This window comes from Rattus rattus, chromosome 1 (assembly GCF_011064425.1).
Source record: "Rattus rattus isolate New Zealand chromosome 1, Rrattus_CSIRO_v1, whole genome shotgun sequence".
NCBI classification, from domain to species: domain Eukaryota; kingdom Metazoa; phylum Chordata; class Mammalia; order Rodentia; family Muridae; genus Rattus; species Rattus rattus.
The window spans coordinates 95,629,255-95,652,842 of NC_046154.1; positions in this window are offsets into that span (position 1 = coordinate 95,629,255).

The following is a 23,588-nucleotide window of genomic DNA, read 5'->3' on the forward strand; positions in this document are numbered from 1 at the left end:
TACAAAATGAGTTCTGTACATTCACTTTATTTCCTTGAAAACAAGATGGGAACGGCCCTTTGAAGAAGATGCCTCTGTGTATCAGCAGAGAGGGCTGTTGTCCTCAGTGAAGACAGAAGTAAACCCTCATATGTGTCACAACCTCGATGACGGACACCTTTGCTTCCATTAGTCCACACATGGATTTCCAATTGCCAGAAAAGGAAGTAGTGATACTAGTAGGAGAGACAAGGTGGCACACTCTTGTAATCCTTGCATGGAGGTGGAAGAAGGAAGATCATGGGTTTCAACTCATGCTTGGCTACAGGGTGAGTTCAAGGTCTACTTGGAATACATGAAATCCCATCTTTAGAAAAGTCAGTAAAATTGTCTTTTTCTAGACCCATTTCAATGTTTCCTTATAGTATGAAGGTACAAGAGACTCCTTTATCCTGGCTAAGACAACCACATTTCCTTCTATAACTGGTTGTTCTGAATCTATTATTACTGTTGCTGCTACTGCTGCTGCTGCAGTTGTTGTTGCTGTTGTTATTTGGAAAACTGGCCCACTTCAATATTTGATTACATGGTACCTACTCCTACCAACTCTGTGCTGCCTTGTTAAGATCAAACAATGGTCTCCTAGCAAATGGTTAACAAGGCCAAATCACATTTTTGGTTGTTTTTTTTTTTTATAAGAATGCAAACTCTCTCTCAAACAAATCTGTTTAGCTATAACCAAACTGTTTCCTGTGATCTCTGTGCTAATCCATGTTATGATGAGAGCAGAGGAGAATCCATACTGCCAAGATTCAGGTGCCCGTAGACCATCTCATGAAGCACAGAGGTGACATAGTTTGACATAGTTAGATTACTGCCATAGAATAAGGAGTCAGGTCGGCAAACAAATAGGACAAATCCACTCCCAAATCATGTAGTTACAGAAAGATAGAGCCAAGGAGGTAACCCAAGGAAACAAACCCAGTTCTGAACCCTTTCCATCCTCTGTGCTGTTCCCCTGTTCTAGGCATCTGGCCCTGGGTTGCCACTGAGTGTTCTTGCTCAGACACACTCCACTATAATGGATTCAGTCCCAGTGCATGCTGATAGAGTTGTCTGGCTGAGAGAAGTGAGAGTCAAGTTGCCTCTCCCCAAACTTGTGCCTTGTGTGCATCCTGAGACTCATGACCTCTAAGTAACCTTTCTACTCATCTCTGGGCATGTGCTTGCTTCTCCTGGGTTGTATGTCCTCATATTTGCAATGAGATGATGAAGTGCTCTTTAAAGGGCCTTCATTAGCTAAGACTGGAGACATTAGACATATTAAAATAACTGCAGTTAGGTTTTGGAAGGGGTGAAAGTAGGAAAGAGGAAGAAGTAGGAGAAAAGGCATCACTTTTACTCTTAAGAGACAGAGGTGAGCCACTATCCAGGGCTTTGGAAGGGAAAAAAACAGGATCTGTACCAGATTAGTTTTAAAGATGGAAACTTGTTAAGGAGATTTAAAGTCTAGCATCTTAAAACCCTTTGTAGTTCCTGGCGCCTGGCTTTTCTTGAAGCTCAAAGTATTTTGCAAACATTAGCTCTTTAATCCAGCCAGCAGCCCTGTGAAGTGGGTAGGTGTGAGTGTCTTATCCCCACTTAGGAACTTTGAATATGAGGGAGAAGGGATCACCAATGAGAGAGCTGGTGTGAAATGGGGAAGGTGATGAGGCCAACTAAACAGGATTACAACTTTGATTTCCTTAATGTTCTATGGTAGGAGCCATCCATGTCTAGAGCGGAAGGCAGGAACTCCAAAGTCAGCTGTATCAGGATACAAAGGCGTCTCCTGGCTGCTGTGTGACTTCTGACAAATTTCTCAACATCAGTGAAACTGTTTTTCGTTTGGAAAGGGCAAGTGAAGATAAAAACCACCTCATTGACTTACGATCTAAGACTGTTGAATCCTGTCAAACATCACTTGAATACTGGAAACTTGATGAATATGTTCAAGAGGTTTTAATGTAATTGTTGTAAAGCTCATCAGACGCTTGACACAATATTGTATGTGGTTTTGTGTTCTGAAGAATGGTATTCTTGTACTGAGCATGAGGCTGGAATGGGAGGGGGGTGCATATAGGGACAGCTTCTCGGCTGGCAGGATGAACATAGGATTGAGTCCTGGAGAATGATCTATGCTGGGTTTGTTCAGAGATTCCAGCCAACCAACTAAATCACACTAATCCTGATATAAAACTAGAGAAAGGGCTCAGCTTCTAGGACAGGTATTAAGACTAGATTGCACCTGAGAGTCTTAGAAAGCTTGAGCATGGACAGACCTTGTCAAATCATGTCATATGTGTTATTGTGTTTTAGCACAGAAAACATTGTGAACAATGACTTTAGCAATTGATGGGCAAGGAAATCGTCTGTGGTTTGAGAAGAAAAACATATAGCATTTACCTGGTTATTCCCCAAATCTGAGTATTCTAAAATTATTTTTGTGAGTATATCTTAGGAGGAAAGTAATAAATTTATAAAATTGCATATTAATGTATTTAATATTGGTAAGATATATTCACATTTTTAGTGATGTGAAACACGATTCAAAATTGAGAGGCACTCACCACATTAGTGGGAGAAGTAAGTTCAGGACCCCATAAAAATTTCTTCAAGGCATAAAAGAGCTTAGGGGCATCTGGGAAGAACAGTGGCTGACATGGGAGTGAAGGGAGAAGGATATAGGGAGCCTGTGCCAGAGGAAAGGAGAACCCTAGGCCCCAGTCCCCTAAATACTCAAGTGTCCTTGGCACTCTCCTTTCCCCTTTGTCTGATATGATCATTGGAGAGGTCATTGACTCAACTACTTAGAGACTGTAAATAGCCAATCACCATGCACTGCTCTTAGAATCCCCAGTAAAAGACTCTTCCAAGTCCAAATTCCCTGTCTTTCTATTCACAGTCCTGACTCAGTTTCATTAGTTGGCCTTCTTATACTCCATCACGCAGGCCAGCATGTGTTGGTGAAATTTGAGGATAGTAAAGACAGGGCCATGAAAGGATACAGGATCTAGGAGCCTGCACCATCTAAATAGTCCTAAAACTCAAAACACTGTGCAAGATGCTTATCTCTTGTCTGAAATATCTGAAAGGAAAAGTGTTTCAGATTTGGGAATGAAGTACCTTGGGGACAATGATATATGTCTGCATATTAAATTCATTTTACTTCACAAATATCATACACATAAAAATGTCAAAAAATTATGCATTATCTTTGACAATGGATGGCAAATTTATGACTGGGGTGGAATTTTTCTGTTTACATTGCATCTATTCCCCAAAACTTCCAAATTCTGGAACATTTTGGACTTTGAATTTTGTGATTATGGATTCTCAATGTATACCAAGACAATGTAGGGAAATACTAGGTTATGTTTTTATTTGACCACCAGGCAATTTATGAGAACTCCATGTCTTGAAGTACTCCAGCACGCTACTGCATGTGTCACTTGTCTTGACAGTCACACTCATTACCAAGTCAGCAGAGGCCCTGTAAGCCTGTTCCTCTCCCTCCAGCTCACCCGTTTCCTCATCTTCAGTCATCCTCTCTCCTCCAAGCATGCCAGTCTCTCAGCCTTTACCAAGTACACACATTCTTATCACTCTACCCATGGCAAGCCCCTGCTGTAGAGTATTTTCTTTTCTTTTTCTTTATGTTATGACCTGTGAATCCCAACTATTCCTGGAAGACCTCCAGACTCCTTCAGAGAAAAGCAAGGGCTCTCTCCTACTTTGTCCCAAAGGACAGAGGCCTCACCCAATAGTCAATTCACAAATATTTGTTGTTGGCTCTCACAGGAACTCTGTTCTACTGTCCCATAAGCCTTTGGCACTTAGATTGTTGCAGCAAGTGCCGCACTAGGTATCATTATTTGTTTACCTGTCTGCGCAGTACAGCCTGGCGACAGGCAGCTAGGTGGAATGTTTGGTTAAGACAATGGCACTGTTTCCTCTCCTCTCCTGACCCACCCAGTTAGAGTTGCCTGTGTCCTCCATTTCTTAATACAACTCTGGACAGCTGGCATGCTACCTGTGATCCAGCCCCAGTGAGTGATCAAGAAGACTACATTCCCCTCCCCTGTTCCCAATATTATCGAGCTGCTTCCTAGAACTTTCTACAAGTGTGTTATTTCCCTGTAGCCATTAGAAACCATGTTCTTGAGAACCTAGCTTGTTTGCACAAGACTCCTGTGGCTGGATTTGTGCCAGATAGACACAGGGCTGGCTGAGGTGGTGAGGACTAAGAATCTCTCAGCTGATGCTGTCATGACCTTGACTACAAGGCCTTTTATGGCTGCCTTCAGTGAAGTGTCCAATCTGAATATGCTTACCTTCCCTACTTACTCAACTGATCCATCTCTAGAACCGGATGGCGAACTCTCTCAGTTCTTCTGCCCAGGAATGCTAGAACCAGAAGGCTTTTGCCCTATCCATAGAGCCTTTCTTCTTTCCCACAGAATCTTTACTTGGCAATAAAAATCAGAAAGGTTCAGCCTGAGGGTGTGTCATACTGCGCAAGAAAGCTGGGTTGACAGATAAGAGCAGTGGTTAAAATAGCTACAGACAGACAAGTCAGTGAGGTTTTACCTGAAATAAAAAGGGAACGAAAGACAGAAAGGGAAAATATCCAACTTAATTTTTTGCATATTTTAATGTGAAATAGGATTGTACACACCAGTGAAGAATTTTACAGAAAAAAAAATTGTTTATACTTACTGAGTATTTAGAACATACTGAGAGTTTTACTATTTTAAATGGAATATGGTAATCCATATAGCAGCCCAGTGAAAGATTCTAGCAATCAAATTTCTTTTCAAAAGAAGCAATGACCCAGAGAAATGAAGGGAATGGCCATCAGTCAGGAAATAGTTAAGTGGATGATGGCTTCTCTTTATTTTAAAATAATGTACATCACAAAAAAAGAAGTTCAACATGCAGTGAAACCAATTGGTTCAGGAAGAGTTTTGCATGCTGGATGAAGGAACTCAGGTAAAGACCTGTGCGGTGTAACTTACATATGGGTTCAAACTGAACAAACCTCTTACAGATAATTGTGCATATAAAACTATGTTCTGTCTATAGTGTGAGGAGCAATAAATGTGCTATAATTCCATGTTGGGGAAAATGGAACTTTATACTTATGCATTTATGTTTGATTGTGTATAAATGAGCTAGGGGAGAATAATGGGAGAATATACCCTGCTGTTCTGACTGCGATCATGTGGGAGAGGAGATGGAGAAGGGGATAGTATATACCTTTGTACCATTGGTCTTGTTAAGGAAAGCAGTTATTGCTTTTTAAACCAGAAATGGATCAGTAGAGAAAATTACTTATGACAAATAAATTCTCCTGGAATCCAATGTTCTTCCCCTTGACGCAAATTTCTGAACAAACTCCCCTCACCTGGGCCTGCCCAAGATGATTTGAGCCTCTTTAGAGCGTGTCTATGACCCATCTACTTCTAGGATCTCTCCCGCTTCCCTGGCATGAGGGGTGATTATACATTTTAAATTTGTTTTTCTAGTTTATGTGTTCAAATCTATACAGATCCCTCTGAGAGCAGCTCACTCAGTGGGCACTGAGAGAGAAACTTACAAGTTTGCAACAATGAGCTTCGGCCCATAAGCCTAATTAATGCTCTTGTTCTATAGTGAGGGCCAGGCCAACCTGAGCTACAGAATCTGTTTCAAAAAATAAAAAAAAACAATAGTAAAAACAACATAAAGTATTATGTGAGTCATTATTGTAATTAACCCTCCATTTCCTTTTTGCCTATCATTAGGGTAAGAAGTCATGAGTTACATGAGAAGTGGATTGCTGATTACGGCCTCACATACATTCATTCAGTAAATATTTATTGAGCATCTATCATGTGCCCTACACTGGGGTAGGTGCAGAGTCAGCCTTACAATCTGAGCAAACACATTTCCCACAGGCATGCAGCCAAGAGCCATTAGCACATGCTTCCAACATTTGTCCTCTTAAAATTAAAAGAGACTCCTTTTATTGAACTTGAAAGTTTAGTAAACATGAAAGACTTCATTTCAGAAAGACTCTGAATCAGAAAATACTTAAAAGACCTGAACACAATTTAGAGACACACAGACTATGAATAAATCCAGGATGGGTGAACATGGGGAATGGAGACAGGACCCAGCATTTTGTACCATCCCGCATGCTCAGTGTTTCACATATGATATTTAAAGGGCAAGAGTTGATTCATTTCACTGTAGAAGTCATAGATTTCTTGCTGATATGTCCTGTTTGCAAAAGGCACTGTCTCCCTGAGAAGCACATCAGACTTACATGGCCAAGGTGAACTGGCAGTTGTCTGTCACATAGGCCAAACACACCAAATGGAGAATTTTGGCAGTAATAGAGCACTAATGTTTATGGAATCCTTATCATCTGCCTTTGACATTCTTCTAAACACTTTATATAGGGATTTTCTGATCCACTGACTAGGCATCCTCATCTATTTATTTATCAGCCTCCTGTCTCCCTCATTGCATCATTCAAAAACATCCTTCACGACGTCAAGTTACTTAGCCCTTCCCTTGACCAAAATGCTGGTCTGACTTCCTGCCTTAGTCAGGATACACACAAAGGCTTTAGAGTGAGGGGCAGATTTTCTATGTCCAGCCCCACCTGCTTGACTTATGACCCTCTGATGTGCTCCTTGATCTTTCACTAGTCCTTTTGTTGTATGAACCCGGGTGTCCTAATTGTCTTTCTTATTTTAATTATACTTTAACATATAATTATATATTCATACACAGGACTAAGTTTGCATCTTAAAAAACATACCAGGTTCACTCCAGTCCCAAGGCTCTGCACTGGCTCGTGCCTCTAGCGGAAATGTTTTCCCACAGGCATCTGACTGGTTTACCTCCTCGGCAAGGTCAAATCTTTTACTCCAAAATCATCTCAATGAACTCCTGCCTACCATGGTATTATTTCATAACCACTACTTATCATCTGTATTGTTCTGGTTACCCCTGCTACTATTATTTTCTCCAATATCAGGTGTCCTCTTCTAATGTAATATACAATTTAATAACGTGTGTGACTGGTTTGTTGTCTCCTTCCACAACATCAATTTATAAACTTTCAGATCACAATCCCATATAGGATTATAAAACACAGTGTGAGAGGGCCCTGAAATATTTGGTAACACTGAATAATTTCTGACCGCACAATAATCAATAATTGACTTTTAAAAAATTAAACACATAATGTGTTGCTAACAACATTTATCCTGTGAATTGACATGTGACTTCACGACAGCCCTGGTTCGGAACATACTAGGAGCTACTTTGCATGTATGTGCTGCCCCTCCCCAGGCAGGGGCAACCCATGCTGCCAAAACCAATTTGGCTCCAAGTAGAGAGCATTGTATGGTATGAACTGCAGTGTTTTTATTGTATGTACTTATGCTCTTACGACAATGGATTGATGTGATTTCTGAAAATAGAGACTTTAATGTTTTCCTAATGGCATTCCTCTGCATGTAAGTATCAAACTGTATGTCTTTGGAGTATATTGAATTTCATTAAAAAAATGTTGAATGAATTTTCGCTTGGATTAGGATAGTGTTTGCAGCATGCTTTTGCCATTTCAGATTACATATGTATGTGAAGTAATGTTCTCAGAACAATTATAAAATCAAAATAGCCACTGACTCAGCAAAGCACTGAAGATGGTCTATGTCCCGAGGCAGCAAATATGTAGCTAAGGTGTAATTTTTCATGTAAAAATAAGTAATCACGTCCATCTTATTAGTGTGAAAGTTTGATTTTTCTCTTTAACAAACTATGTAATTGTATGCATGCTAAATAATTGTTTTAAAACATTGTATGAAATATTGTTAATAAATATTTGATTTATACATCTATTTTAAGTGTTTACATGCTCAAGATCATCAGAGCTTCCGAGGTTGAAGGGATTATGAGTGGGAAAGTTCTGAGTAGTTTGTTCTAGACTAGGAGAGTCTGAAGATTGAGTTGCCATGATATATGAGTCTCACATAGAGAATCTTTAGAATACAGTAGCAGGCAGCGGACACTTGTGAGTTTATAAGTAAATGTTCTCTCTGTCACTATTACTGAATGAATAGCTTACTGTTCTTTCTGCACCTAAGAAGCTCTAGGGCAAATTTGCATGTGCAAAGTCCACTACTAAAGAGAGGCAAAGGTGCTTCTTAAGGCTAGAATGTCTCCTTGGAGAAGAAGAGAGGGAAGACAAAGCAGGAGATATTTTTCCACAGAGGAGACTCCCTATCAGCAAGCGGCCCAAACAGCATGGCCTCCACCCCCTGTTATGTTAGCACAGAGTGAGAGGAAGTGTGTGAGGAATCATGACTGTTGACCTCTAGGGTCCTTTGCAGGCCTCAGGCTTCAGTATTTCAGGCTGCATCCAGAAAGCAGATGAACAAGAGATACGAATGGGAGAAAACCAAAGAAATGGAGGGTGATGAGCCAAGCAGGCAGTGTTTTGAGTCTCTCACATGAAAGGCTTCTTATACATGCTTAGGTGTAAGCATATTAATGCCAAATATGAAAATTAGCAGGTGTCATAAGACCAGCTCTGCCGGGAAGGTTCTTGTTTGCCCAACACAAGGTGACTATGGTTGAAGTGATCGCATACCCTCATCACTTCTGACATTAAACATCATCTGTGTGGTGAGTGCTGGCTGATCAACAGTCAGAGGGAAACCTCAGCAGAGGCTCCAGAAAGCCATACTTGGGCATGACTGTCCATTTATATTTAAGCAAGGATTTGTGCCCTGTCATTGTTAGTCCTGTGGTAGCTTCTGGAAACAGCACTGAAGCAGATGACTGCTTTTAGAAACTTAGTACAATAGAGAGTCACACAACTGCAATGGAAATCATAGGAGCTTGACTTAAATGCGGGCTGGAAGAGAAGCTGACGGGTATTAGAAAGACTTCTAAGACTGCACTTAAGTTAGTGAGATTCCCCTTTGAAGACACAGATTGAACATAAATGTCCTAAATTATCCCCTGGGCCTGTAGCCTACAAAGAAAAGCAAGTGACCTCCTGTGGACAAGGGGCCATGTCCTGAACTCAAGGGCATTCCTAGCAACAACACCTATGAATCAAGCCCTATGCTAGGAACCTAGCCTTCATAGCTTTATATTGTTACACTAGAAAGGAAGGCTTGTAAAGCTGAAAGGTTTGATGCAAAAGTCTGACCACTAAAGACAGTATGGGAATCCAGGATTTAGCACTCAACATCCAGGACTCTTTTAAAAGGTAGGGCCTCTCCCTCCTTACCACATGTATAGACTGCCTATTACTCTTACCTTAGAAATTATGGAGAACTTAAAGCAGTGTCTGCTACAATAGGGAAAAGGGAGGGGGCTATGGTTGCAGTGAATCAACACCAAATTTCACCTCCCGTTACCTTCGCTTGCTAACCCAGGGAGATCACTATACTTCCTGAAGGCTTAGTTATTCATTCCAGGAACCTGTAAGTCTATGTGTCCTTAATGGTGGCCATCTGTCCTGCACTGGTGCAGTCAACAGTCAACAGAAGCGAGCACCATCTTTCCTCTAAAGAATCCCATACTACATTCTCTTGCCAAAATCCCTTTTCAGAAGACAAGTGAAGAAAAACAATGGGCATGTGCCAAGAAGTTGTCATCGTGACCTGCCTGTATTACATTCTGTGCATTTAATAGGGAAGTTATACACTGTCTTTTCATCATTGTTCTTGAACAAGAGTGTCAAACTCAATGTTAGGATACTTTACTCTCCTCCCAGATGTCTTAGTTGTGGTATTGAACCATGGGACTAAAGGCCATTGCCCTACAAGCCCTGACTGAGCATTAAGTTGACCTGATTTTTGGTTTCGTTTGGTTTAGTTTTGGTTGGAAGTTTCAAGATAAGGTCTTACTAGTGCTATGGATGTCCTGGAACTTACTCTGTAGACCCTACTACCCTCAAAAGCAGAGATCCTCCTGTCTCTGACTACCAAGTACTGGGATTAAAGCCATGTATGGCTGGCTTAAGCTGATGTGATGTTTATATTATAAATCTTTTTTATTCTTTGATAATTTCATACAATGTATGCTATACTTCAGCCATATTTATCTTCCTGTTTTCCTTGTTTATATTTCCCACTCTTGCCAGACCAATAATACTTTATTTAAATCCATTCTCTCTCTCTCTCTTTCCTTCTGCAACTCTTCCTACATCTCCCCCACTTTCCTACCCTCTCAATTTCATGTTATTCTCTCTCCTTATTCCCAAAAATAGTGTCCCCCTAATCTTCATCCCTTCCTTTTAATTCTACCTTCCTTCTGTTCTTTACTGACTCATCTTGCTTAATCAGGGTTACTTGCTTGTTAATTCCCCTTTGCACCCAGAGGAACATAACTCCCATCCCCTGCAATAAGCACAGACTTCTTATAGCTCTTCCGGGAGGTTGGGGACCTCAGGAGCCCTTCTTCCATCCATTATAGGATGCGGTTGGACCCAGTCTTGTGCAGCTCTTGGGCTGCTTTGCGTTTATGTATGCTGTCATGCCAGGTCCAAATGACATGATTTCAAGGCTTTTATTCTCCTCTTCTGGCTGTTACATCCCAACAGGACATCTCTATCACCCCATCTAAGAATCAAGGAACATTGTAGAAGATGATTTCTTTGGTTTTACAGATAGATTGATATCCACCAATTACAAACATCCGTCTCCAAAGGTGTTCTGTCCTAGTAATTACTAAGAGAACATGGCGATTTCCAGCATGGGAAAGACAATGCAAGTCTCGCTGTAATTACAGTGGAAGCCATGAGATGTAATCACTAAACAGACTGCACAAATGATGTCTGTTGTCACCACCAAATAGTTGTGTTTTCTATCAAGAACAGGGGTCAAATCATTTCATAAGATGAACTAGGGTATCTCAATTGATAGAATTTTTAAATTAAGCTTTTCCTCATTGCACAATTATGGATTAGTGGACTGTTGTAAGAAATAATGCAGGGAAATCCACTATTTCTTTTAACCAGTTGTAACCTCGAGCAAAACTACAGTACAGAATTCTATCCAAGGGTCTGGCATGACTGCTGTCAAGATACAGAACATCTAAGGCAGAAAGAGAATCCCACATGTCACCTTTTCATGGCCATACTTCCTCCTTTTTCTTACCCACATACCCTTACTTACTGTCAGCTAATCTTCTGGTCTCCTTTTCCACCTTTTTGTCACTTCAAGAATGTTACATAAATGAAATCAAACAGTGTGTAACCTTATGGAGTTGGTGTTTCCCTCAGTGTGACTCTCTGAAAATCCATCCTCATTCTTCCACACAGTGACGCTTTTTTCACTGTTATTGCCACAGCCCTGCAGATCCCAGGGCTTTTGTTCAGTTCCTGCTGTCTACTTTTCCCTTTGTTGTTCTGGACACAGGCCCTTTTACTTCTTCCTATCCAGTGTAGATGCTGTTCTTTCTTTCTCTTGACCAATTGCTGTGGTTAGAACTTCCAATAGGAGCCATTTAAAAAATTAAAAGATTCAAAACGCTTAACATGAATATATGAAATTCTCAGACAATAAAAAAGTAGAAAAGACTATTCACACATAGAACTGAGAAAACATAGGCACTCGGAGACTGACAGAAATCTAGTCTCTTATTACAGGAACACTTGACAAAGACAGTGGCTACCTTGTGTTGTATGGGTGACAGAGGCTCAAGATTCTGAGGAATCTAAAAGAATCTCACATTAGTGCCAATAGAGGAGAAAGTCTTCTATAATAATTCATAACTACTCACCATCCTCCTAGGGGTTGGTCAGCCCCAATTTGTATAAGTAGGGAGCTATTTTAAAGATACCATTTGAAGATACATTTGATGCCAGTAGTACCATCTGACAAAACTCCACACGTTCACTTAGCATTAACAAATATTAATTTCAAACATTAAAGAATTTGTAAAAGCTCTCATAAATAAGTTGACAGAAAACTCCTATACAGAAAATCAAAGTACTCAGAGAGACAGTTGAAGCCAAAGCACAAGAAAGCAGACTCAGTGGTAGAAACATTAAACAGAGAGCACGGAATAAATATCTTAGTTTAGATATTGAAATGACACTTGAAGAATGTATCTAAAAATTAAGACCATTTATGATGAATAGAATAGATTTCTATAAATGAAAAATTCAATCATAACATGTCATAATATGTGTTATATTAGATTACATATGATAAATTATATAATGTTCAGAATAGTACATATGTAAATAGTTCTATTTACCTGTTATATCAAGTTTATGTTATTGTATTGCTATAATTGTAAATTATATACTTTACATTTGCTTTACATATACTAAAAAATATTATGACTACTAAAAGGAATAATTAAATTAAAAACCTAAGATTTTAGCCAGCATTGTATCAGTATATCTTACAATTCGGTCATTGCTGTAGGCCACAGGGTTTACAGTGGGTGATATTGATAATTATTTTTCTCCTCTCATAGTGTACACAGCTCCAGTACTATGAATGTTAACCAGTAGGGGTAAAGCTTCTAATGGGCACCAGCTTTGGTTTTTCCATGTTTGATGACAGAAGTGGTGTTTTCAGCAATAAGGCCTTACTGTCAGATTGTGGAGAGAAAAGAAAAACAATGTCAATAGTCAGTGATGTTGGTGGGAGGGGTGTCTATGGGACTCTTTGGGTCAATGAGTCAACAAAGATAAAATTTATTTTTTGAAACAAATGGTTTTCAACTTACATCAAATGAAAATATTTTCCATATTTGGAAACAAAACAAAGACGTTCCCATGCCAGGTGTGGTGACACCCACACAGGTCCCAGAACTTGTGAGACAAGGGCAAAAGGATGAATTATGATCCATCTTCATCAATACAGTGAGTTCAAAGACTTCCTGGGCTGCATGAGACCATATCTCAAAAAAAGAGGGGCTATGAGAAGACCAAAAAAAAAAAAAAAAAGAAAAAAAAAATGAGAAGAAAGAAGGAATGAAGAGAGAAAGAAGAGATAAAAAACAGACTTTTCAGAGAACTCTGCAGCAGACTCTCCTTAAAGTTGATTCTAAAGGATCTGTTCAGCGAATATGGCTTAAAGAGTTGACTTAACAATTTGTGCCTGATTCTCATTGACAAAGGAAAATAATAATTAAGTCTAGTTCATAGGTAGCTCATAAGAATTACAATGGCACAAGGTTTTAGACTGGTGTCTGGCATATAATCTAGGTTATGTAAGTGTTGAGATCTACACTTACTGTGGTTAGAGAAAGAACTTTTCCAGATGAAAACTTGAGGGTGAAGAATGAATAAATTATCAGGCCTTAATGTGAAACAAAGCTGATACTAATGTCTTAAACAACTAAAAATTTTTTAAAAGAAGATGGTGAAAATAAGTGCTAACTAAGAGATTGGAACTCAGGAGTCTAAGATTCTTGTATTATCTGGAAGCACACAAAAGACATTAATTATATTATAGTGCTAAGTTTCCTTAAGCAACAATACAAATAATAGAAATAGAATGTAAAATTTTCAAATTCCAGAATCATCATAAGGCTTACATTTAAAAGCTTCTCTTATAGCTTCAGAAATGCTTGGTGCATGATAAATACTATGTTAAGTGTTTCTATTATATGCATTATGAAAATCTGAAATGGACATCCACGAAGGAAAATATTGATTATATATATTCTCATACTTATTTAGCATGGGTTAATATTTTCACATTTTTCTACTATGGCCCAAATGTATTTTAAAATGTGTCTTAGAAAACCTTTTTTAGAAAAATAAGAGACCATTAGAAGAATAAGGAGACAACAAAAAACTTTCAAAAATTGTCCAGGCAATTATAAAAGAATCAAATGCATGTATAGGAATAAAAAATACCCAAAGCCATTGAAATTAGACACCCAAGGTCCAGGTTGAACATTAGACCAAACAGAGCTGAAGAGGAAATTGAAGAAGTGGAAAATTATTCAAAAGAAATCACTTAGAATTCCTAAAAACTAAAAAGTATAAAAATACAAATAAGGGTTTAAGGCATATTGGTTATAGAATTGAGGGAAATTTGAAGGTTTGAGATCATGGATATAAAGTATGTAGCATGTCTTATCATCAATTAAAATGACATAGCAGCTTTCATTTCAGAAAAAGCAATTAAAATATATGTAAAATGTATATTAGTTTATAAAAATTATCAGATATAAATCAAAGAGTGAAAGGGAAGTTAATAAGAATTTCACTTAGACATATTTATTTTAAATAAAACGTATATGTCTCCTTCAGGAATTAAAAGCAAATTTATAAATGTATAATTTAGATACTACATAGTTGAAATTGGTTTATTGGACTAGCATGAGAAATATTAATTTTACTATTTTTTGCAAAGAAAATAATTTCTAATTGACTTACGAGTAAATCCAAGGGCCTTTAAAATTACATTTTTTAAAGTTGGAGGTAACATTGTAGTGATCTCTGTATAGTTGTACATGTTTTTACTGTAATGTATTAGTAAATGGCCCAATACTATGTAGTGTTGTCTCTTCCCAGCAATGTAGTTTAAATTGGACAAGAGGAATATGTTCTGTGGGTGGAATGAAAAAAAAAGAACATAGTTTTGGAAAAGCATAATTGTGTTTGTTAAACACAAGGTGTGCTTATACAGTTTGCAATGCAGTGGACAGAACATGCCTCACAGCTTAAAGGTAGCCGTGATCAGGTTCATTCCACAGGCAGCTTTACTTGCTACAGTGGCTCCCCTTGCCTTTTCGTTACTGCCCATGAATGAGAAGGTCATTTCCCCTCTGCAGACCACATACCATTTTAGTTTATGCATTTCCTTAAAATTAACTGAAGAGAGCAGGACACAGATCATTAGTAGGCAATAGTATTTTAGAGTGTCACACAGGAGGTGTATTTAACTTCTTTTAGAAGTCAGTGGATTGAATGTCTTTTTTAAGAAACAAACTTTATTCTTTAAGGTGCCTCGTTTTTTTGTTTTTTGTTTTTTTTTTGTTGTTGTTGTTTTTTTGTGACTTTGTTCATTAACGTTTATCCATATGCCTTTGCAATAATTAGATTGTGAAAAGCTAACAAGTGTTGTAACAATAATCCTTTGTTTGGGGTGCTTGCATTTGCCTTAAAAGATAAAGTGTTTTGGGAAGTTTTTCCAGAAAAAAAATGTAAGAAAAAAAATACTATTTTGCCATATTATGTTAGTACTTTAAAAAATATGGAATAAGAAGCATCTAATTGTCTCATAAATGATAACTTTTATTATTCAAGTTTTCTAATGTTTCAAACAGGTTAATGACACAGAACTTTTCAAATCCAAATCCCAAAAGGTTTCCTTATGTAGTTTTTATATGAGTTTCTGAAAAAGTAATAATGAATCATAAGATCCAGTCAACTGAGACTTTTGTAGGTTTATGAAATGTCATTTTCTTCTGGTTGTTTCTTTCTTAGTAATTTATTTTATTGTCATTCCATGAGCCTAATCTCAAACAGTAACAAAACAACAGAGCATAAGGTGAAATTCTCAACTCTCGAAACCAAAAAACCACGGGCATATCTTCACATGAACAATTTCTTGTGCAGTGGTGTTCTGTAACTGCTTTGCTCTTAACATCCACAGAGAGTGAGTGTGAACCTGCATTCCACAATTTAGCAAAAGACTGAACAAAGGGGTTTGGGAACATCCAACTCACAAAATTGTCTCTAAACAGTGTTTTCTCTCCATCTCTCTTCCTTCGTTTTTCATGTCAATGTCTTTGTGATTTTATCCCTCCATTTTTTTTCTCCATCTTTATTAACTTGGGTATTTCTTATTTACATTTTGATTGTTATTCCTTTTTCCGGTTTCCGGGCCAACATCCCCTAGCCCCTCCCCTCCCTTTTATTTGGGTGTTCCCCCTCCCCATCCTCCCCCCATTGCCGCTCTCCCCCCAACAATCTAGTTCACTGGGGGTTCAGTCTTAGCAGGACCCAGGGCTTCCTCTTCCACTGGTGCTCTTACTAGGCTATTCATTGCTACCTATGAGGTTGGAGCCCAGGGTCAGTCCATGTATAATCTTAGGGTAGTGGCTTAGTCCCTGGAAGCTCTGGTTGGTTGGCATTGCTGTTCATATGGGGTCTCAAGCCACTTCAGCTCTTTCAGTCCTTTCTCTGATTCCTTCAACGGGGGTCCCATTCTCAGTTCAGTGGTTTGCTGCTGGCATTCGCCTCTGTATTTGCTGTATTCTGGCTGTCTCTCAGGAGAGATCTACATCTGGTTCCTGTCAGCCTGCACTTCTTTGCTTCATCCATTTTATCTAGTTTGGTGGCTTACCCCTCCATTTTTACCTTACCTTAAGCTGTCTCATTTTGTCTCTTGACTTGCACTGACCCAGAATGCCTTTCACCACACACAGGCTGTGTTGAACTGGTACAGGATAACAGAAGATTCGGGGGCTCTGTGATCTTGATCCACTTTTACTCTCACAGACAATAGGGTCCCCAGTAAAATATGGTTTTTAAATTCTTACAACATATACAATTTTTATTTTGTTAGACCTCGAAAACAAAATAAGTGATTAAGCTACATTAATTAAATCACATAGTCAAAACAGTAGCTGTAAGGTTAAAACCACTCTACCTGCTTACTGTACAGAAAGAAATCTTTGCTCCCAGTATCAAAGTTCTAGGGCATCCCCAGACAAAGTTTGCAGAGAGAACATAATGTCTGCAGTCTTCAGAGATGAGGGCATCTAAAAGTGTTTAGTGTGGGGAAAAATACCGTACATATTATTGTGAGACATTAGGCCCTGTAGTAGCATTTCTTAAACTACAAAGGTGCAAAACCTGTACCTGCCATTGCCACTCTGAGAGAATTACAGACTACTAGGAAGTGCTATGTCCAGGAAAAGCTGCAATTAGAAGGGACAATAATTATCCTTGACATATTCACCTGACGTCCCACTCCCAAAATTACAAAAAGTTTTCCTGCTGCAATAGGTTAGCTACAGAGCAGCATGAGTGAGCTTGTGCATGGACTTTCTTGTTTTGAGGTCCCCTGAAAGAGACGTACTGGAAAAGTAAAGTTTCATCATAAAATGTTCACATGGAACATGAACTTAATGTCAGATTCAAATACTCCCACACCTAAGATTCACACATATATGATTATTAGAAAAGGTAGACATAAATAATTTGCATTTTCTACATTTTACAGAGAATGAAATTAAGTTCCAGTACTTTAAAATCACTTATCCAAATCCAGACATCCAGTGAATGCCATGTCTTAGACCTTGGACTGTGTTCCTCTGGCTTTCAATACTGTGCTCTTTTCCCAGACCAATCTGGGAAGTAAAGCAGGGAAACTGGGCTCCATGCACATGGGGAAGTTTTGCCGAGTCTGGACGGATGCCACAGTGGTCAGTGTTGAACCTGGTATGGGGCAATTAGCTCTTCTCTGGTTCATTGTTCTAAGTTCTAAATTCTGCCAGAGGCTTTAGGAGAATGACTGCCATGAACAACTGAACTTAAATTGTTCATGGCTAAAAAAGTCACTTATGTCTCATGTACCTATTATATTCTGCACTTGAATGCTTCATACATAATTTACTTTTATCACACAAAAGGAGATGGGATGAATTCTTCCTATTTTCTTCTTGAGGCTCAAAGAAAGAGTGTTGTATGTTTGTTTGTCTAGGACTAAGGAGATGGGAAGTGATGAAATAGAAAACCAGACGCAGGATCTTGGATGTCAAGCTCAATGTTCTTCCCATTGGCTTGAATTGCCACAGTGAGCCCAACCTTGCCCTAATGCTCAAAACACTATCTCAATGAAGGTGGGGAAGAGACAGTGCAGTCCGTATCTTCCCAGTCAAGCCTAAACCACCTTTTGTGGGCCCGATGCTCACATAGCTTCCAGCACTTGTCTTTTCTGACACAAACATCACATCTGCAATCTGAAGACTTTCTTTTCAACATTTCTTTCCTTGGGTGTTTCTTTCAGTAAGATGTAATGGCTGCTGGAGTTGGAGAAAGGATGAGTGGGTAAGGGTAAGCCTGAGGCTCTGAGTTTGGATCCTCAGCGCCCACTTAAACTCCAAACGTGGCTTCATCTTCATGTGCATGTAAGCTTAACACTGAGGGCTGGAGACAGGAAGACTCTAGTGGGTCGCTGGATAGTTAGTCTAACTGAAACATTCTGATCTCAGCTTGGTAAAGGTCCCTGTCTCAAAGGAGTAAGATAAACAGTACTGGAGTGCTGGAGTACTTATATGCACATATGCATATAAGGTTTCAATGTAATTACTTGAACCTTGGATTGAGACACCACTGAAACCCTTTGTTGTGTGCAGTTAACAAGCCATGTGCCTTCTTTGTAAACGAAGGCATTTGAAAATAGATCTTCTGTTGTTTCAAGTGGAGGCCTTCAGATCTAGAGCATGCAGGGATTTCTTTACATGTGAGACTTTGAAAGAGTTATTGCTTTGCTCCAAACTGTGTTTCTACATTGATGAATATTCATATTAACCAGTGAGCAGGACTATAATGAATAAATGCCAAGTGGCCAATGCCTGGCATAGAATCACTACTCAATAAGTGCTAACATCCGTCCTAATGACTCTAGCTAAGACTGGAACTCGCCAGCCAAGCAGTCCAGGCAAATCAAGTCTCCATGGACCTCTCTCTTCATCTGCTAGGTTTTGAAAATAGTAGCTGATATTCTGGGTTTTAGTTTTTGAGGCAAGGTCTCATGTAACTCAGGCTAGCCCTGAGCTTACTATGTTGCCAAAGATGACTTTGAACTTCTGATTCTTCTATTTTACCCGACAAGCACTGTGATTACAGAGCTGTGTGCCCATGCCTGGTTTTATGTGGTGCTGGGGCTCATAGACCAGCTAAGCAATCACACTACCAAATGAGTCACATCTGCAGCTCGTGCCACATGATTTTTATGTTCCCAGCCACCTCATAGAGTTCTTTATTCTGTGCATTATCTTTGCCCAAACTGGATTGAATGAAACTGGAAATCCCCTTCTAGGCCCTGCCACATGATTCAACAAGCTAGTCCCTCCAAGGATGATATATTGGGACTTGATGCCGCCAGCTTTCTTGGCTGTGATAACAAACAGGACAGAGAGATAACTCACACTTTGTTACCAATGTGCAGATTCCAAGTGGTAGGTCAGATTTGAGAAGCTGGCTAGGCAAATATTAGTACTTATCATGGCTCAAACAAACCGGATTGCCAAACCAAAGTGTTCCAAAGCAGGAATTGAGCTCCCTCTTCCGCTTTGGAGAGTGAGAAATCACAATGTAATTTTGTCACACTGCCCAGCAGATAACTCACTTTTTCTACCTAGTCAATAAAGGTAGGTGCCACCCTCTATGGTTAAAGGTACTGTGTATACCTATGCTCACTCTCTTTAGGGTATGAGAAACTAGAGGTGGCCCTGCCTTTGGCATCAGAGAACCCTGGTGGTGGGACAATAAAGAGTTCTTAAAAGAGAATGAAACATGATATGTCTTCATGTTTAGGATAGGAATCGTTTCCACATGCCAAAATCCATGTCAGTACAACCAGTGGGGGAGTAAACAACTATCTGGGAAATTCAAGTGCAAGTGTTTTCCCCTGAGTTATTCAGTTGGGATGAAGGCATCCTAAGCATCTTTTTATCCCTGCCTAGATCTCGTATTTGCACAGTGATTTATAGTCTGCAGAGCACTTCCAATTAGTTCTCAGCAATCTCGGCTTAAATGAAAGTGAGAGGTGGAACACTATGAACTGCCTAAAATCCCGTAAGTGCCTACTCTGAGTGTAGGCAATAGGGCGGGAATAACAGAGAGGCCTTTGTCGTGGTTGGTTAAGATCAGAGCATAACTGTCTAAATGTCACTGTAGTCCCATATCTCTTTCACCTGTCAAATCATCAGCTGTAACAAATGGCAATGTTTTGCAACAGTGTGCAGAAGGGGACTTCAGGGGCAAGATCATAAGGCAACCCAGTGGAGAAAGAGAATTCTTGCTTTGAGAGTCTCTGCACAAAGTAGGCCTGGTACTTAGCACCTTCAGTACATTGGTTAATTTCATCCCGTCAGTAACGTAATGAGATAATGATGGTAGACTAAATTCCAGGCATTGCAGTTTCTAGGCGAGTCACTGACTGTATAACCAATATGATGTACTGGCACTTTCCTGCAGTGGCTTCTGAGTGTCCCTGCAGGATCCTGAGTTAATTAGCAGAGCCACATGGGGTTGTTAAGACCTCTACATGTGCACCTGCTCATGGGGTTCGGCTATATTATGAGCTTCAAGGAGGCTTGGGTCATTGATACTCAATCCTGTCACACACCTTTCTCTATATCTCTATCATACTCCTTCCTAGAGTGTTCTCTACTTTCCTATTCCTTGAGCCTATGCCACTCAAACTTCAGATCTCAGTACTCTACCAGCCTACCTCCTCAGATGACACTCTCAAACCTCTTCGTTGACTCATCTAGTATACCCTTTCTGTTATCTTCTATACCATCTATAGCACAAAGATGCATTCCTCAGTTTCTTAACTCTGCTAGCTTCCATTACACCAGTGCTCTCTGTTTTCCTTCCTTATTTGATTTTCAATCTTCTGCCTGTGGTGAAAACTCTGGAACATTTTAGGGGACACACACACACACACACACACACACACACACACACACACACACACACATATATATATTTGCTTCTTGTTTCTATCTCATCCAATGGCTTCATCTTAGATTTTCCATAAGCTTTACTGACTTCTTTCTAATAGGGACTTTTATTTTTCCATTTTCCCCCCAAACTTCGTGTGTGCTCCAGATACCTCACAGAGCAGCTAGTCTTTTAAATGTCTCATAGTAAATGCCTCTGGTTGCCCAAGACCATTCCCAATTCCTTCTCTTGTGTTTTTTCCCCACTATTTATGCAGTCCACCTAGCCACCTTCCTTAGATCCCTGAACGTCATTTTTTCTCCTTCTACTGCCATCCGACATCAATCCACTTTTCCTCTTAATTTCATTCAGAATCTATCCCCTCTTCCACATTATATCCCTATCATGGTTCAAAGGTCATATTATATTTTGCCTAAATCAGTATAACCCTTCAAAAGAGACTTAGTCCTCAGCTTCCCTCAAGTCTATCGGTCACCTAACCCAAGCACCTAGGTGCTCCTGAGCACACGATGCAGCAGGTAGTTAGTTTTACACATAACAGAAACCTGTCTTTTCATCCTCGCTTCTATCTCCTCTACCAACGCTCTTCACCTAATCTTTCAAAGATAGCTTTGTAACGACATGTTCTCTTCCAGACAAATTCTATCATTTTCTGATGTTCTGTCTTGTTTCACATTTCCCCACACCACTCACCTTCTGAGCTTTGAGCAAATACTTTTTCCCTTTGGTTCAGTCATTGTGGCCTCTGAAACGCTGTGGTAGAAACAATGCTATGTGATTATTAAACTCACTGCATTTTCCTCTTCCTGGGCACATGAAACAGTTCGAATTTTATTATCAAACTGGTTGGGATAAAAACCATCTCATGAGAGATATAGAATTAGTCTTCCCCAGAGATGAATCGCTTAATTGGTTATCTATCACCAAGTAGTCATTCCTACATCATATACATGCATGTTATATTGAACAGACTCAACGACTTGGTATTTATGCATTTATTTATACATGGCTATAAGAGTGTATAACAACAATTAAAGGGAAAAAGGGATATGAATTTTAGAGAGATTCAGGAGAGAAGGATATGGAAGAAATAGGAAGGAAGAGAGGAGTGGAAATAATATGATTGTACTTTAATTCGATTTAATAAAACAATAAAAATTAAAAGTTCATCATTATTTCTATCTAAAATATATTTTATTACTTCCAAACTTGGTTATTGAGTTTAAAATCAGTTTAACCTATATTCTAATTTCTCTTTAGATTGAACAATTAATTCGAGTTTTAAAATAAAAGTTAAAAACTCAAACATTTAAGACATCAGTGAGACACATGTCTTGGTGTGTCTTTGAAGGCATTTCAAAATAAGATTACCTAGAGGTAAGGAGTAGGGAGCCTCACCTTATTGAAGATGCCATTATCCTGTGAGCTGGGGTAGTGTACTCAGTACCAGGACAAAGCAAACAGAGTGCCAACATTGATCTCTCTCTACTCCCTGATCTACCCAGATGTTCAGCAAGCAGCCTTACTGTCCTGGCAGAACAGCCAAGAGTCACTCCAGCTGCCATGCCTACTGCATCATGGTAGACTCTATCCATAAACCAAGGGCTAAAGAAACCCTCCCTACCGTAGGTAATGCTTCCTCATTTATTTATTGTTTTTTAATTTAGTTGCAGCAACGAGTGACTAATACCACACCTAGGAAAGCTACATTTCTCAGAAACCCTTTGGATTAAACTGCAACATTGTAATTACAAATGTTTGATGAGCAGAAGACATTTGGTTCTCTTCCTGGTGACGTAGAATTTTCAAAAGCACTGGACGTAGATTCTCTCATGTTTGCTTTTACTTCCTTCACAGCAGTGACCAGGAAGCCATAATTTGAAATAGAAGCCCTGAGTCATTGCAAGACAGGATCCTGTTCCTGGCAGCATCTAGACCACGAATCAAGCTTTTATTGTGTTTTACTGCTGAGATAGGAGTGTATTAGTGTAGAAGATCATGGGCTGTTCCAATCAAGGCAGAGGTTGTGAAAGGCAAAAGAATGTCCCCCAAAGTAACTCGTGTCCCCCAGGGTTTACAATTAAATATGTTACAAAGCAAAAAGGAATTAGATTTCAGATAGAATTAAGGTTGTTAATCATTTTACCTTGGGACAAAGGGATTATTCTGGATTATCTAAGAACCCCTAAGTAATTACAGTGGCACTAAAAACTGGGAGATTCAAACAAGAGAATCAGAAACACTTTAGAGAGAGAGGAGTGCAGTTCAGAAGTCCGAGGAATGAAGGCCATGAGCCATACAATATCCTCCCTAAGCAGGAAAGGGCAAGGAATATTTCTCTCTTCGAGCTTCAGGAAGGAACATATCCTACCAATATCTCAAAAACTGCTCCCTGAGATTCAGGTTCATGTCATGGCTGTTGAACTATAAGATAATATAGTGCTATTGATATTAATTAACTAGATCTATCATAACTTAATGTTCAGTTAGTAGGTCTGTTACAACTTGTTATAGCAACAACAGGAAAGTAATACAGAAAACTTTACAGATCTTGAGGATTGCTCAATAATTCTCTTCTATCTCTCTCCAATGATTCACACGTGTTTTATTAGCAAAGCTCCTGTGCAGTAGACTGTTTATTTGTTTCCTTATTAATTTCTCCCCTAGACTGGATGTTTTCTTGAGGGCGAGAATGACATCACCTTCTACCTAATTCACAATGAGCTCAGAGACAATCGGCATATTATGTACTCAGTTGAAGAGAGCTGAACTATTGTATATGTACAATATGGTATCTTTTTAAAATACGTGAGTAAAATATACAGTGGCATATGTCTTTAGTCTCACCACTAGGGAGGCAGAGACAGGTAGACTTCTATGA